Source organism: Myotis myotis, unplaced genomic scaffold (genome assembly GCF_014108235.1).
Source record: "Myotis myotis isolate mMyoMyo1 unplaced genomic scaffold, mMyoMyo1.p scaffold_m19_p_4, whole genome shotgun sequence".
Classification (NCBI taxonomy): Eukaryota; Metazoa; Chordata; class Mammalia; order Chiroptera; family Vespertilionidae; genus Myotis; species Myotis myotis.
The window spans coordinates 60,326,209-60,343,470 of NW_023416346.1; the positions used below are offsets into that span (position 1 = coordinate 60,326,209).

The 17,262-nt window shown below is 40.0% G+C and overlaps 1 protein-coding gene across 2 annotated transcripts in view; it reads left to right on the plus strand.

Annotated features, from left to right (window-relative positions):
- Positions 1-475: 475 nt before the first annotated feature.
- The window catches only part of SYTL4 (synaptotagmin like 4), an 81,375-nt gene continuing 64,588 nt past the window's right edge, over positions 476-17,262 (plus strand). Inside the window, exons 1-2 of one of the 2 annotated variants that reach the window (XM_036305514.1) lie at positions 486-592; positions 1,762-1,856. The gene's annotated coding sequence lies outside the window, so the exon portion shown is untranslated. Of the gene's footprint in view, positions 593-1,761; positions 1,857-17,262 lie in introns of both variants that reach the window. The other variant, XM_036305513.1, reaches the window with a different exon arrangement.

The window sequence follows — 17,262 nt, forward strand, 5'->3', positions numbered from 1 at the left end:
GTTGTGTCCCTGTGTGAATTTAGTCTTATGTCCTTTGCTCAAAATGTTTCTATTTTAGATGGACATTTTTCTTTGCCATAAAAGACGGAAAGTCAAATGATCAGAATGGTATCATTTTATTTCCCCACATTATATGGTCTACTTTAGAGTCTTCATCTTCGTAAAAGAACACGACAAGTTTGATAACTTTTGGCTCAGTTGAGTGGCAGAGGCAGGTAATTTATCATCTGAGAGAGTGATCACAGATGGAAGTGAGAGTGGGGTCAGGTCTAGTCTTAGACCCTTATCTTTAGTCCTCAAGCGCCCTTTCCTAACCCGGGAGGACATCCGTCCAGTGCTTTAAGGCTTTGGCTCCAAGAGCTCTCCTTGGAGTGGCGCGATCCCCCACTAAGGAGCCCGGAGCCCTGTGCGGCCCCTTTAAGAGTCCAGCTCCTCCCCGCTCCAGGGAAAGTTGCAGCTTTTTCCGCCTCCCAGGAGGGTGAGAAGGGCCGGCCGCCTGAGCGAGATTGCAGTCTTCCCGGAGCTGTAGACCCTGTTCTGAATCGGACACTGGGACGTCTCGCCCTCTCGTGGCACCTGTTGCAGGTGACAGGTAGGTCCGCGGCCAGAGGCCGCCACTTCGCCGGGCCCCCACTCCTCCCGGGCCCCCAACCCCTTTTCGCTGCGCCCCCACCCCCATCTGAGGGACCTGCGCCCTTCCCAGTCTTTCCTGTCCCTTCCCCTGCCTGCCTCTCTGGACCTCAAGCCCCAAGCCTTCACTCCTGTCTGCTTGGGGTGATCCCTCCCCGCCAGTTGGCTTTCTCCCGGGGCCCCTTCCTTTCCCGGACGTCGCTAAGGCGGGCTGTGCCCCTCTGTGTACCCTGTCTCGCCTCGCGCGGAGTGGCTGGCTTTTCCCGCCTGCGGGAGCTGGGGCACGTCCCTGGGGCGGGGGTGGGGCCGAGTTCCTAGCGGGAGCTGCGCCCTCGGAGGCGTCGAGTCACCTTTCGCTGGGTCCTCTGGCAGCACCCAGCCTTTCCGCGTGGTCTCAGCCCCGCGCTTCTTCCGGATGGAAGGACGGGCCGGGCTGGGCCGGGCCGAAGTCTGGTAGCGTCTGCTTCCCGTGCCGGCCGGCCGCAGGTAAAGGCTGCTGGCCCTAGTCCTGCCTTAGTGGGCTTCCTCAGTGCTTGGGGCCCGGACGCAGCTGTGTGCTCTGGAGCTGAACTGCTTTTTCTCACCACCCTTCAAGCAGGCTTCAAGGATTTGCTCCTGGAGGAGGGTCCCCAGAACCCCCAGAAAAGGCACAGAACACTTCTGTCTTCTGTGATGGTTTGTAAAGGGGTAGATGAACGCCTTCAGCCCTTAATGTAGAGTGAAATGGTTGATTTTTTGGTGGGGAAATCATTTGGTTAGAACAAGTGATTGAACAAATGATCTGTTTCTCACTAACTAACCTCTTCTTCCCCCAGTACCCTGCTTCTTCAGAACCAGAGGACCTAGCATTCCAGAATACAGCCTTTACCAGGGTGGCCCTAGACCTTGAACATTTGTGGCAGAAATTAGTCTTCAGTACATCCTAGACCTCCTAGTTTTAATTGGCTTCTTTTCTGCTTTTTCAGGTTCCTACCTCCACCCTTCAATAAGTCCATTAATATTGCGGTATTATTGACCTAATGTGTTTACCCGCTGGTTTGTGGAGAGAACAATGTCTGATGCAAAGAATTGGGGCCCTGAGGAAGTATTTTGTTGTAGTTGTAGTTGACTTTTTTTTTTTTTTTTTTTTAGCATCTGCTGGAATTCCTAGCAGGAAAAGACCACCAATTTGGTGTTTGAGACTTTTCCTGGCAGGGGGTGAACATTTCTGGTAACACAGCTTCCAGGTAATAGCTCTAGGTCAGAGTATGTTGAGGGATAATTGGTCTATGAGCATATGTAGCATTCTGGATGATACTCTCTGAGCTTTTCCCCTTAAAGGCTGCTACTAATAATGGTTGTTAGAATCCACTGAGCCAGGCACTTTGATAAATTCTTGACATAATTATCTCATATAATCCTCATAACTCTATGCAGTAGGCACTACAATTATAACTGTGTTGTGATGAAAAGGAGACTCAAAGGTTAAGTGCCTTGCCCCAAGTCACCCAATAGATGAGGGGCAGAGCTGGGTCATCTGACTGAACTGCTGTGTTCCTATCCCCTGTCACACCACCTCTGCTGTATTAGATGTTAGAAACACTAAATAGCTCACAAGTAAGGACAAGTGATTAAAAATTTCCCAAGCTGAAGCATACATAAGTTTTGGCCCTTGATTCCACCCTGGATGCACTGTGGAGACTTTGGACCATTTACCTCACTGGTGTCTTACTCACTTCACCATTTCACTTCCAATAGGGGTCCAGTCACCACATTGCCACCATAAGCACACAGCCCTGAATGTACCTAGCTGAACGAAACATCTGGGGCTCCTAGCTCAATAGTAATTGTCCTGAAGTTAGGAATGGGTAATTCTGGATTCTAGGGATATGTGTTCTTGACTCAACTTCTTTTTTTGCTGGCTAGGGGAGAAATGAGGATGTGGTATGTGAAAAGGATTCCCCAACAGCCAGTCCAGAGAGCCTGAGGGGGAGTGTTTGCTTGTTTTATGGTGGGATGGGAGGGGTACCTCAGGCAGGGACAGTCCAGTAGAAAATGTACTCCTTGATCTCACCTTTGGGCCTTCGTTCAAACTTCTCCTTTTTTCCCCCCTGAAAAGCTAACTTGCTACCCATACCACTCCCCTGCCATTAAATCCTATTCATCTTTCAAGATTTAGCTCTAAAGTTGCTCATTTTGTTTACACCTCAGGAAAGCCCTTAATCCCTGTCTTAATTGTTTTTTTCACCTGGAACATTGTAACCTCTTTAAGGGCAAGGTCTGGATCATAGAGCTCCCTTTGTTTTAGGCACAAGAAATTAACAAATATCTGTGCTAGGAACTGGGGATACCAAGCCTTCAAGAGCCTGAGGTTTGGTGATGGTGGGGTTGAAGTACAAAAGAGGCACTTAAAATCCGACAGCTAGGAGTTTGTACTTAAATGTCATCTCCGTGGAACCTTCCCTAATTATGTTTAAACTTGCAACCCTTCCCTGAACATCCCATGTGCCCCTTCCTTACCTTATTACTATAATATATCATAGTGTGTATTTCATCCATTTTTCTTTCTTATTGTCTGTTCCTCTCCCCTCTCCATAATGTAAGTTCCATGTGGTTAGGGTTTTCTGTTTGTTTTATTCACCAGTGAACCACAGCATCCATAAGGGGGCCTGGCACATAGGTGCTTACTAATATTGTTAAATGAATTAATGCATGACATTACTGTTCTAGGAATCAGCACTTTTTTTTTGTGGCCTCCCGGAACTGAAATCGAGGGAACCCTGGCTGTCACCCTACAGCTGTAAGGTTGCCCTGGGCCAGTTCTCACTGTTTTCCTTCTGAGTTTTGCTTTGAGATTGCATTCCTGATAACAACTTTGACCTAGTTGGAAGTACTTCCTCTCTCTTTTTTAAGGCATGAGTCTCTGAATGGAAACTTCAGAAGTTTAAAGTGGAAATGTAAAGATACTGTGCTTCAGGTGGGTAGGGAGGGAGGCTGCACTGAGAGGATGGGGTGTGGATTGTCAGATGTCTTGAGGCATTGTAGGCATTTGGTGAGCTCAGTAGAAGCTGGAGAAAGTTACTGTGCAATAGGGAAGTGAACAGCCGAAAATTATAAAAGATGCCACAAATTAAGCATCTGGTCTCAGGTCACCTTTAGCCTTTTAGGCCTGAGGTAGTTACTGGATTATGAATTTATGGAAAAGCCATTGCTGAGCATTGTATAGTACTTGACTAGTTTTTTAAAATTGATTTTTAGAGAGGGAAGGAGGAAAGACAGACACACACACACACACACACACACACACACACACACAGAGAGAGAGAGAGAGAGAGAGAGAGAGAGAGAGAGAGAGAGAGAGAGATATCAAGAGATCAGTTGGTTGTGTCCCATATATGCCCTGACCAGGGATGTAACCTGCAACCTAGGTATGTGCCCTGATCGGGAAATCACACCCGTGACCTTCTGGTGCACAGGATGATGCTCCAACTAACTGAGCCACACTGGCCAGGGCAGTACTTGACTAATTTTATGTTAGAATTATACTGTGAGGAAACCATAGGAAACATAAAAGAATAAAAGTACTGTTCTGTTTAAATGTGCTTTGAAATATTCAGAAAAAAGGGGCTAGAATCCCTTAAAAGACAAGCTTGCAAGGAATTTGGCCCTTGATATGGTGGTAAATATGTGATTCTTCACCATTTGATGTATGTTAACTTATTCGATACTCAAATTTGTACAGAAAACTTCTGCTTACCCCCCCTATTCTACTAAATTTAGCTCCCCAACATTTGAACATTGGAGTGGCACAGGACTCAGTTCATGGACTTTTCACCATCCAAAATCTTCCTAGAAGCATTCATCCAGCCCTATGGCTTTAAATACCATGTATATATACACTCATCACTCAGAAATTTATGTCTCTCACCTAAGCCTTTCTTAGAAGCTACAGCCTCATGTATCCAATGGCCTTTTCGACGTCTCAAATGTAACATGGCCAAAACAGTACTCCCGATTCCTCTTACATCCCCAGCCCCTTCCCTCAACTTCCCCTATCTCAGTAAAATGGCACCAGCATCCATTCTGTTGCTCAAACTAAGAATCTGGGGTTACCCTTCATTCCTGTCTTTCTCTCAACCTCCCAACATCCAATTCATCAGCAGGTCCTGTTGACTGAACTTCTAAGTGTGTCATATATTCTGTCATATGAATCCATCTAATTTGCCTGTCACTCTAGTCTGAACCATCACAATGCTGAAATAAGTATCTTTGCACAATGCTCAAGGAGGGATATAGATATAAGATGCACACACATACAAATATTTATGTAGGATAACTTTCTATTAGGAGAATTGTTATGTCAAAGGATATATATTTTTAAAAATGTGAGTGGGCACTGCTGAAGTGACATCTAAGAAGGTTTATATTGTCACCATGGAAAGTGGCTTTTCTTATGTCCTTGCTAAGGATGGACTTTCTTTTTAATTTTTGCCCATCTGATAGGTGAAAAATAGTATATAACTGATTTATTTTGCATTTTTCTGATCACTGGGGTTATATTTTCATGTATGTTAACTATTTGTATTTTTCCTGAGACTTGCTTCTTAATATCCTTTGCACATTTTTCTTTTGGCTTATATGTTTAATTTGTTTGCAAGATCTCTGTGTTTATTAGGGATATTTACCCATTGCCTGTCATATAGTACAAGCTTTTTTTTCTCTCTAGTCTGTCATATGTCATACTTTGTTCATGATGTGTATCGCTCTTGTAATCAGATAAAACACACTATAAAACATTTAAAAACATGTTCATTAGATTTGGCAATTAGGAGGTCAATGACGACATCAGTGCAGCAGGAGGAGAGAAAGGCAGATTGTAGAGAGTTGGGGAGTGAGAACTGAGGACTGATAAGGAATATGGTATACACTTTGAAGGGGCTTGGCTATTATGGGAAGGAGAGAGTGTTTCTTATAGACAGTCAAGAAGATGTTGTTATTTTTGTTTTGTTTTAAATATAGAAGAGGGGTGAGCCCACTTATGTGTAGATGGCACAAAGCTTGATGATGTGAGGTTGTTGAGAAAGCAAGAGGATGGGGGCTCCGGATTGAAAGAGGTGAAAAGACTAGCCTTAGAGGAAGAGAGGTGGCTCTTCCATTGAGACAGGAGGGAAAGAGGGTGGTATTGGTGAGGCTGTGGAGAAGGAAGGAGCTGTAGAAGGACAGGATTTTGAGAGAGGTCCCATCTGATGAGAGTGGTGAAGAGTTGGAAAGGCATTTGAGAGGGATGGAAAGAGGAGCCCATTAGAGGCATATCATCCAGATTGCCACATCATAGCAACCGAAGAAAGTTTTGGATAACTTGAATGTGTTTTTGCCCCAAGTCACCGAACCCTATATCCATTCTCTCCAGCACTCACCAGCCTAGGTGTAGAAACAGAGTCTAGACAGTCTAGTTTGGGAGATTTTTCTGGGTGGCTGTGACAGAAATATAAGAAGGCATGAGATTGGACACTGCTGGCAGAATAATTGAAATGATGGACCACTGTGGCTTTCATATCTGTGACTATCTAAATCTACCTTGAACTTAAGTAATTCTTAAGACCTGGAAAATTTCCATGGCATCTACACTGTTTCTTGTTTGTAGCTCTATCAATTCAGGTATCAGAATAGCTTTAGTATCAGTGTCTTTAAACTATTGCTTGCAACTTTTAAGAAAACATGAGTTGATTTACTGAGGGCCTACAATATGCCAGTTTCTAGGCTAGGTGCTTAAGATGTAGTGGAGAAGAAGATAGATGATGGCTTTTTTTAAAAAAAAAAATTATTAAGTTATTACATATGTGTCCTTATCCCCACATTATCTCCCCATCCCCCCCCACTCATGCCCTCATCCCCCTGTTGTCTGTGTCCATTGGTTAGGCCTATATGTTTGCATATAAGTCCTTTGGTTGATCTTTTAAATCAGAGGTTCTCAACCTTTGGGTCGTGACCCCTTTGGGGGTCAAACGACCCTTTCACAGGGGTTGCCTAAGACCATTGGAAAACACATATATAATTACATATTGTTTTTGTGATTAATGACTATGCTTTAATTATGTTCAATTTGTAACAATGAAAATACATCCTGCATATCAGATATTTTTTTTGCATATCAGATATTTACATTACAATTCATAATAGTAGCAAAATTATAGTTATGAAGTAGCAACGAAAATAATTTTATGGTTGGGGGTCACCACAACATGAGGAACTGTATTAAAGGGTCGCGGCATTAGGAAGGTTGAGAACCACTGTTTTAAATGGAACATATTTTAGCAGGGGAAATATGTGTTAAACAATGTATCACATAATCAATAATTTAATCACAATTGTGATAGTTCTCTGAAGTTCAGTTTTTTTTAGAAATCAATTGTTACATTACTTACTCTAACAGGTTTTACCAATTTACATTTTATTTATTAATTTATTATTGACACTATTACAGATGTCCCCTGCCCCCTCACCCCCCTTTGCCCATCTCTACATAGTCCCCCCTCCTACACTGAACATTGCCCACCTCTACGCAGTCTGCCACCACATTGCTGTCTGTGTCCATGTGCTATGCATATATGCATATACTTTCTTTGGTTAACCTCTTCCCACCACCACCCTTCCCTCTGAGATCTGTTAGTCTTTTCCATGCTTCCATGTCTCTGGACCTATTTAGTTTGTCAGTTTATTTTGTTCATTAGATTCCACATATAAGTGAGATTATATGGTATTTGTCTTTCTCTGGCTGACTTATTTCACTTAGAATAATAATCTCCAGGTCTATCCATGCTGTTGCAAATGGTAAGAGTTCCTTCTTTTTTACAGCTGTGTAGTATTCCATTGTGTAAATATACCACAGCTATTTTATCCATTCCTCTACTGATGGACACTTGGGATCAATGTCACCAATTTATACTTGCAAACAAAGTATTAGAGTACCTCCTACATCTTCCTTCTTTAAAATTGAATATTGTCTTTTAAAAAATTTGCTGAATTGATAGGTAAATAAAAAATGTTATTACTATTAAGAGTTAAACTTTTACTTTTTTATATCTATTGGTCATTTGATCTTCCTCCTTTAAGAATTATCTGTTCATTCTCTTTGTGTATTGGATACGTATCTCTCCTTGTTTTTAGTGTATCACTCTTTCCATGTTTGAAATCATTAATCACCCTTCTCTTTCTCCTCCCTTAGCTTTGGAAACACTAAAATAGATTTCACCCAGTCTCTTAGGCCATTCCCTTTCTAGCTCCTTTGAACTTCTTTCTTAATTATTTTGGAAATGTTGGTGTGCTTATGGACTGACTATATTTTTATTACTTGACCCCAGAAAGATAACATAAATCTTCTGTTCTCCTCGCCACATTCCACTCCCTAGAGGTAACAATATTAAATGTGTATTTCTTTCCATTTATATATGACTATATAAACATTTCTTTCCTTCCTTCCTTCCTTCCTTCCTTCCTTCCTTCCTTCCTTCCTTCCTTCCTTCCTGCCTGCCTGCCTGCCTGCCTGCCTGCCTGCCAGTATGCACATAAATGTTAAAAAAATACAAATGGAATAATAATATATGTTTTACAGTGTATTGTTTCCTTAATACTTATGACAAGTTTTCAATGTCAGTATATATAGAACTACATCTGTCTTTTTAACAGTGACATAGTATTCCATTATATGTATGTACCATACTTTTTTAATCAGTTCCCTATTGGTAGATGTTTAAATTATTGTGTGTGTTTTTTTTTTTTTTTTTTGCTGGTTCAAACATTGAGCAGTCTTATGATATGTATTTGTGAATCTACTTGAATATCAGTAGGATAAGTTTTTCAAGATGGAATGGCTCCATCAAAAACTGGTCAGTGGTGCTAAAGATTCAGAGAGGTCTAGGAAGATAAAGACTGATTATTGTCCATTGGATTTAGAAGGTTCTTGGTGACAGAGTAATTTCAGGGGAGTGGGGGGCATGGAATTCTAGACTTTGGTAGGTTGAGAAATGATCGGGATATGAAGGAGTAGAGGCAGTGAACATGGATCATTCCTTAGAGAAATTTGGCTCTGAAGAGCAGAGAGAGGGTGGTAGTAGGGGAAGGGTTGAGATCGGGGGAAGTTTTTTCCCCCCTTTTTTAAGTTTAGAAGGGACTTACTAGTAGATGTCTTTAAAAGCTGATGGTAAGGAAGGGATAATTGATAGAGCAAAATCCTCACAGGGCAGAGTCCTTATGCCAGATGGAAAAGGATCCAGAATGAGGTGGAGGGATTACCCTTAAATAAAAGGAAGGTCATTAGTGTTGGGGAAAACAAAAGTGAATATAGACGAAAACAAGTTTATAGATTTGACAGAAGGAACTTACCTGAGAGCATTTTTATTTCTTGATGATATAAGAGAAAAGCTCATCCTTTTAGAGCAGTGGTTGGAGTGGAACAAAGTTTGGGTTGGAGATTTGAGTTACTTGAGGAAGGTTTGAAATAGTTATCATGGTGACCAGGAGAGCAAATTAGGATCAGGGAAGCATACTTTGAGTGTCAGGCAGTGTTGAGGTGAGCCTAGTGTCTAAGAATTGATATTGATAATAATCCACCAGATTGTGATTTTTATTTTCTCCAGTAGATCTCAGGAGTTCTAGTCATAAAAGCACAACAGTTGGGCTCTTTTAGGGCTATATTTTTGTAATCAGATATTTTCAATGAAAATATGGGTTATTGAGGATATTGACAAGAGTGCAGTTGAAACAACAGAATGCAAACTGTCTAGGAAAGGAAGAGAAGACAGGAAGGAGCTGACAGGGTAAATGTAGAAGGGTCTATGGAAAGACGAACCCTCCCCTATGGGGTCTAAGAACCAGTGGGAGCAGTTTAGAAGGATAGGGGATTGTAATTGGAGTGAAGTATTTGAATTAATGATATCAGAAGTGGAGAAGTTCTGGGTTATAAACTCTTAGGTGTGGCTGGGTATGATATATGGTATTTTTGATATCAGCTTATTCATTCAACAAATATTTATTGTGTGCACATTATGTGGCAGACAGTGCTCTTGGCACTGAAGGTATAGAGATGAATAAAACAAAGTCCCTTCTCTCACACAGCTTACTACCTAGTGCAGGAAATTATTCATTTTTATAAAATAAAAGGGAATCTTCACTGATATGCTGATTATTGAATGTGTAGTTCTATTTAGAAATAATAATAATGTCAAGGTCAAATATTTACATATATGGGGCTAGGAATTCCAGCTTGACATTTTGAATTCCTTACTTTATTGTACCTTACATTAACTGAATTATGAAAATTCCTACTTCCTCCTCCTTTAAAACATTTAAAGGTACTTTCATATGTTATGTCAGAATTGAAGATAAAACAAATATAACACATGTAATTTATAATTTTAGTACTTTAGTATTTTCTAATGTTAGGACATTTCTTCTAGCTATTGACCAGATGTTGACAATGCATGTACTAATCTTGTTCTAGGGATTTGATGTAATGTGTAAAGTAATTTTGGTTAAGAAGGCAGTTTAGTAGGGAAAGAGGGCTTACGGTATGTTAATATTTTACCTTTATTTTTTATGTTCTAATATATATCAACTCCTTTGTGTATGTATACTCATGTATGTATTTATTAATATTTTATTTGAAATAAACTAGTATTTATTTTATGTCTTATTGGCCTTAAATAACACGTTAAAATTATCTGCTATGTATACAGTTCAATTTAAGTTCAACTACAGGTTGGTTGATTGTGTTTAAGGTTTCTGTGGCCATAGCTAGATCACAGCATCCCTAAAATTAAAAAAGAAACCAAATGCGTGAAATCACAGTTATGTGTGAACATGGGTTGGATTAGTCACGAACCATCATGATTTCTCGTTTAAGGGGACTGTGTGGGTGATTTTTAGGTGACGTGGCCTGCAAGAAAGAATTAGATGGTAGCTAGAGTTCAGTTTAGAAATCCCCGCCATCTGTGATCCTGGCAAGGAGAAGAGGGTCTTCTCTGTGGGGGCTGCGGGTTTATCAAAGCTTGTTGACTAAGGAAAGATAATGGTGTTTCACAGTGATGAGGCTTATCATTGAAAAATGACATGTCAGGTGTCACCAGACTTGAAAAAATATTTTGTGCATATAAATGACCTGGATTTTTAAACAGTCTGTTCTTTTAGTTGGGGATTTTTTATCTTTTTAAGCTTTGACGCTATTAAGGAAAGGGACTTTGGCAGAGGAGAGGATGAACCTGCCATCCTTCACCTACCGACTTCATGGGGCCCTTGTCAGTCCACTTGGCTCATGTGAGAGGAAGCCTCAAGTGTAAGTCTTGCAAGCTGAAACACCAAATGGGATTTGTCTTAATATGCATTCACCCTGCCGGGGGGGGGGGGGGGAGGCGTGTATTTGCATTCATGGTTCCCTTTTCATAATATTTTCTACTTCTATGTACCATGTTTATGGAAATATGCCTCTAGGATTGGTGGTAGGTTTAAGGCATCTGGAATTGCTGAGGAGCAGGAAAAAATGTGAAATCATGAAAATAAGGCCACATTTCCATGTATCCAAGTAACCACTCTGCAGGAGAAATTTATAAACACACACACACACACACACAGGTGGGGCAAAAGTAGGTTTATAGTTGTTCGTATGAAAATAATACAATAATTAATAAATAATAATACAACAATAAATTCTGTTTCACATACAACTGTAAACCTATTTTTGCATATATATATATTCCCTCTGGGATTCACTTTAGAGAAGTATATATTATTTTCAGTGGGAATTTCTTCAAGCCATTTTTGAACAGAATTTGGTGGTATGGAAAGGTAACTTGAAATATTGGGGGGATCACTTTATAAAGTATGATTATCTAACCACTATGCTGTATAACCAAAACTAATAGAAAATAAGATTGAATATCAACTGTAATTGAAAAATTAAGTTAAAAAAGGTAGCCTTGTGGATTCAATCTATAGGAACTTGTACACTCTTATGATTCTGAGGACTAACAAAGGAGTTTATATTTTAGTTACTCCCCCACCCCCATATTCTCCTATCATCCTTGAGAAGGAATTTCCTGGATGAGGAGAATGGATCCTTTCCCATGTGTAAAGTTAATCTGAACCTGTTATACATCATTGCATGGGAAGGTCAGAGAACTGAGAAAATAAGCTGGACCGAGGGCCTCTCAAATGTTCATCTGTTATTAGCTGAGGACTTAAAAAAAAAAAAACGATGCCTCTAGTTCTAAATAGGATGTCCCCTTTCCCAAATAACACCATGTATGAACAATATTATCAGAATATGAAGACACTGTTTACCATAGTGGTTAAGAGCTCAGACTCTGGAACTAGACTGACTGGGTTCAAAAACTAGACTATCGTCACAGGGCATATGACCTTGGCCAAGTTATTTGCTCGATGTGTTCCTCACTTTCCTCAATTGTAAGACATGATAATATAGTACCTACCTCATAATATGATTGTAAGAACTAAATGATTTCATATATGTAAAGTGCTTAGAAATTTCTTGGTACATAGTAAACATTATGGAAATGTTATCTGCTTTCTTCTTACCCTCCCCCACCCCTCCTCTTCCTTTTCCATCCCCATCATCATCACTATTATCTTAAAAGGAGCTAAAACTGCAAAATACCTCAGTATATGCAAACTCCACTTTTGTAGAGCCTGTGTTGAAAAGGATTGTGGGGGCAAAAGAAAGTGAAAAACCAAAATCAGAATTTTGTAAAATTGAGAGTTAGTTATAAACATTTTGTTGTTAGAGGGGAAAAAAACTTGGCTACCATAATACTTTTGAGAATGGACCCTGTGTGGGCAGGCCTAGGTATGTTGTCTGAGGCATGGGTGTGCTCCATGGGTGGGCTTGCTAGAGTCTAAAACTCAGATGACCACTGGGAAGCCTCATTTGCCCTTTGGTTTTAGAGCCTGAATTCTGACTCTACTTTGTGTTCCTACTCTTGTTTTTTTTTCTTCCTTTTGATCCTATTTTTAAAATTTATGCTATTTTGTTATGTTTTATGTATTTTAGTAAGTCACTTTAAATCCTGTCTGGAACAGTGTATAAATAAGTACCTTTTAAACTGATCATATCTAATTACTAACATTTGCTTAATATTTATGCTTGTCAGCCTGCTTCTGTACAAAGAGGTACGGTAGCTTTCCATCTGGGCAAGAATACTGATTAGATTTCTCAAATTTCATAGTAAGATGTCAAAAGAGCCATATGCTAATATATTTTCCAAAGCATATGGTTAATATAATAATTCAAATTAAATAGCTACCAACATTGGGTGCTTATTCTAGACCAGGCTCTATTTTATGCCTTTAATGATGATGTACACTTGAATCATCATAGCCTTAGGCAGGAGCTCTTGTTATTAACCACTGTTTTTACAGCTGTGGAAGATGAGACTCAGGGAGGTGGAATAACTTGCCCATGGTCACACAGCTAAAAAGTCGTGAAGCTATGATTTGAACCCAGGCACCCTGACCCCAGATCCAGTGTTCACCTGCGCTAGTCCATGCTATACTACTCTTAATAAGAAATCCAGCACATCAGAACTCTAAGTCTTAGTAGAAACGGCTGTTCTGTGTTAGAAAACATTCACAGGTTCTGCACATTTTAACTCCGTGTTATGTCTTCAATATGCCCCTTTCCATCTCTGCTACCAATGTCCTGTACTTGGGGCTTTCACCATCTTTCCCTCACATGTACAGCCACTCCAAATCTATATTCTGCATAACTGTCACAGTGATCTAACAAGTCCTTGCCTTATCTAAAATATTTCAATGGTTCCCATTGTCTAAGGCTGATTAGCCATGTTGCTGAGCATAGCCTATCAAGATCTTCTGACCATGTGATGATTCCCACCTGTCTCTTCCACATCCTGCCTTACAATTTACTATGCAGTATCACTGCACTGCTTGCCCACACCATGTTGCATTGTGACTCCATACTTTTATAAATGCTGTGCACGCTACCTGGTTAACCTACTGGTACACATTATTTACAATCAGTTCATATCCTATTGCTGGTATCTCTTTCTAGTCCCCTTCCTCCAAGTTGGAGTAGGTGCCCTACTTTGATATTCTCATAATACCTTGTACTCATGTTTCTTTGATTGCCATGCTCTTTTTATGATTATTTAAGTATCTCCTTTGATAGACTGTGTGCTCTTTGTGGGCAGGGTTTATTCATTATTCCTTTTGCTGCTGTTGTTAATCCTCACCTGAGGATATTTTTCCATTGATTTTTTTAAGAGCGAGGGGATGGGAGGGAGGGAGGGGAGAGAGAGAGAGAGAGAGAGAGAGAGAGAGAGAGAGAGAGAGAGAGAGAGAGAGAAACATTGATGAGAGAGAGACACATCGATTGGCTGCCTCCTGCATGTGTGCTGATCAGGCCTGGGGATCAAACCTGCAATCCAGGTACATGCCCTTGACTGGGAATTGAACCTGGGACCCTCCAGTGCGTGGGTCGATGTTCTAACCACTGAGAACACTAGCCAGGGCTATATATTATTCTTTTATCCTTAGCCAACTAGCGCAACACTTAGCACATAGTTGGCCCTTCTAACTAATGAGCATTGTGTAAACAGTGCAAAATACAGAACTTCAGGTCAGTGAAAGAAGTAGGGTTTTGAAGGTCTGAAACCACATGCAGAGATAGTTGTCCTTGCAGAGATAACTGCAAGGACAGCAGAGGGAGGTTTTACAGAGGAATCTTTGAGGCCAGATGCATTTACATTATTTAATCCAGGAGCTGGAAGTGGCTTGGGATGATGGAAGGGGGTCCGTATCCAAAGAGAACTTGGCTAGATCTGAGAAACCAGATAGTAGCTTTGTAATTAGAATCTACATTAAATTTGTCTGAGTGACCTTGATTAGAAATCCAAGATAGACACATTTTAATAAACATATTTTGAATTGTTTTTTGGAAGGACACCATCTTAATATTGAAATGAAGAATTGACAAAATAACCAACATAGTTTTCAATGTCAATTTTATTGACTATAGCAATGTTGCATGCTTACTCAGCTGTCACCAACCAAAAAGATATCAGTCCTGGCCTGTATACTCAGTGGTTAGAGTATCAGCCCACACACCAAAGTGTCGCTGAGTCCCTGGTTCAATTCCCAGTCAAGGGCACATACCTGGGTTGCAGGTTTGATCCTTAGCCGCAGCTGGGGGCATGTGTGGAAGGCAGCCATCCGTGTGTCTCTCTCATATTTCTCTCTCTCTCTCTCTCTCTCTCTCTCTCTCTCTCTCTCTCTCTCTCTGGAAAATATCCTTGGGTGAGGATTAGCAATAAATAAATAAATAAACACATAGATGAATAAATAAATAAGATGTTATTAGTGGATACCTTTGTGCATAGGTGACTGGATCCAAACAAGGGTATTCAGGGAATATTGCACCCCTGGAAACTTTCTTTTCTTTTTCTAAATTTTTAAACATTTTAAAATTTTTTATTGAATTTATTGAGGTAACATTGTTTAATAAAATGATATCGGTTTCAGGTATACAATTCTACAATACATCATCTGTATTTGTATTGCGTGTTCACTACCCAAAGTCAAGTCTCCTTCCATTACCATTTATCCCCCTTCTCCATCTCCTACCTTCTCCCAACCCCCTTTCCCTCTAGTAATCATCATACTGTTGTGTGTGCTTATGAGGTGTTTTTTTTTTTCTGAGTGACCTTCACCCTTTTCGCCTAGCCACCAACACCCCTCCCCTCTGACAGCTGTCATTCTGTTCTCTGTATCTATGAGTATGTTTCTATTTTTTGTTTGTTAGTTTATTTTGTTCATTAGATTCCACATATAAATGAAATCATATGGTATTTGTCTTTCTCTTACTGACTTATTTCATTTAGCATAATAATCCCCAGGTCCACCCATGCTGTAGCAAAAGGTAAAATTTCCTTCTTTTTTTTATGGCTGAGTAGCATTCCATTGTGTAAATGTACCACAGCTTTTTTATCTACTCATCTAGGGATGGGCACTTGGACTGCTTCCAAATCTTGGTTGTTATACATAGCTATGTTATGAATGTAGGGGTGCATATATTCTTTTTAATCAGTGTTTTGAGTTTCTTCAGAGATATTTCCAGAAGTGGAATTGCTGGTTCATAAGGCAGTTCCATTTTCAATTTTTTGAGGTAACTCCATACTGCTTTCCATAGTGGCTGCACCAATCTTCATTTCCAACAGTGCACAAGAGTTCCCTTTTCTCCCCATCCTCGCCGACACTTGTTGCTTGTTGATTTATTGATGATAGCCATTCTGACATATGTGAAGTGATATTTCATTGTGATTTTAATTTGATGATTAGTGACATTGAGCATATTTTCCTGTCTATTGGCCATCTGTATGTCTTCTTTGGAAAAGTGTTTATTCATGTCCTTTGCCCATTTTTAAAAAATATTTTTTATTGATTTCAGAGAGGAAGGGAGAGGAAGAGAGAGATAGAAACATCAATGATGAGAGTCACTGATCGGCTGCCTTCTGCACGCCCACCACTGGGGATCGAGCCCGCAACCTGGACATGTACCATTGACTGGAATTGAACTCGGGACTCTTCAGTCCGCAGGCTGACACTCTATCTATACACTAAGCCAAGCCAGCTAGGGCTCCGTTGCTCATTTTTAATTGGATTGTTTGTTTTTGGTGTTGAGCTCTCTGAGTTCTTTATAAATTTTGGATATCAACCCCTTATCAGATGTATCATTGGCGAATATGTTCCCCCATTCAGTAGGTTGTCTTTTCCTGTTGTTTATGGTTTCCTATGTTGTGCAAAACCTTTTTAGTCTGATGTAGTCTCATTTGTTTATTTTTTCTTTTGTTTCCCTTGCCCGAAGTGATATATAAAAATGTCAGAGATTTTACTGCCTACGTTTTCTTCTAGGATGTTTATGTCCTAGAAACTTTTTTTCTACATGGGGACTGTTTTTTTTGTTTGGCAGACACATAGTTTGTATTTTGTCTTGGTTTTCCATGCTTTAAAACCCACTCTTTTTTAGGGTAAAGGAGGAATAAATGGTGATGGAAGGAGGCTTGAATTGGGGTGGTAAATACACAGTGCAATATATAGGTGATGTATTGTAGAATTGTACACTTGAAACCTATATAATTTTATTAACCAATAGACACCCCAATAAATTCAAAATTAAAGAAAAAATTGATTTTCAAATAATTAGTTTTTCCCCCAAAGGGAGCTGGATTTTACTAGCCTTTAGTGCTATGCTTTACCCATGTTTTGGAAACTCAGATACATAATAGGTATTAATTCTGAAGTACTTTAGATTGGTCTGCTTCAGATCCTGCAATTGCCTTGGTCACAATTAGTTAATAGAGTCCACTTTGGAATGTACCTTATGGCAGCACAAATCCTTATTCATTATCCTGCTCTACTTGCATTAGGGCAACTCCATTACAGTCATCAGAATGATTTATTCTTTCCTAATTGACATACATTATAACTTTAGGCAAGCAGAATCATGATAACATATGGCAATTTGTAAGAATGGTTTGTTTCCTTTCTCCTTCCTTTAAGCAAAGGGTTTCCCAACTTTTTGATCACTCTCCCTTACCTCCAAAAATTTTGATCAACCCAAATATA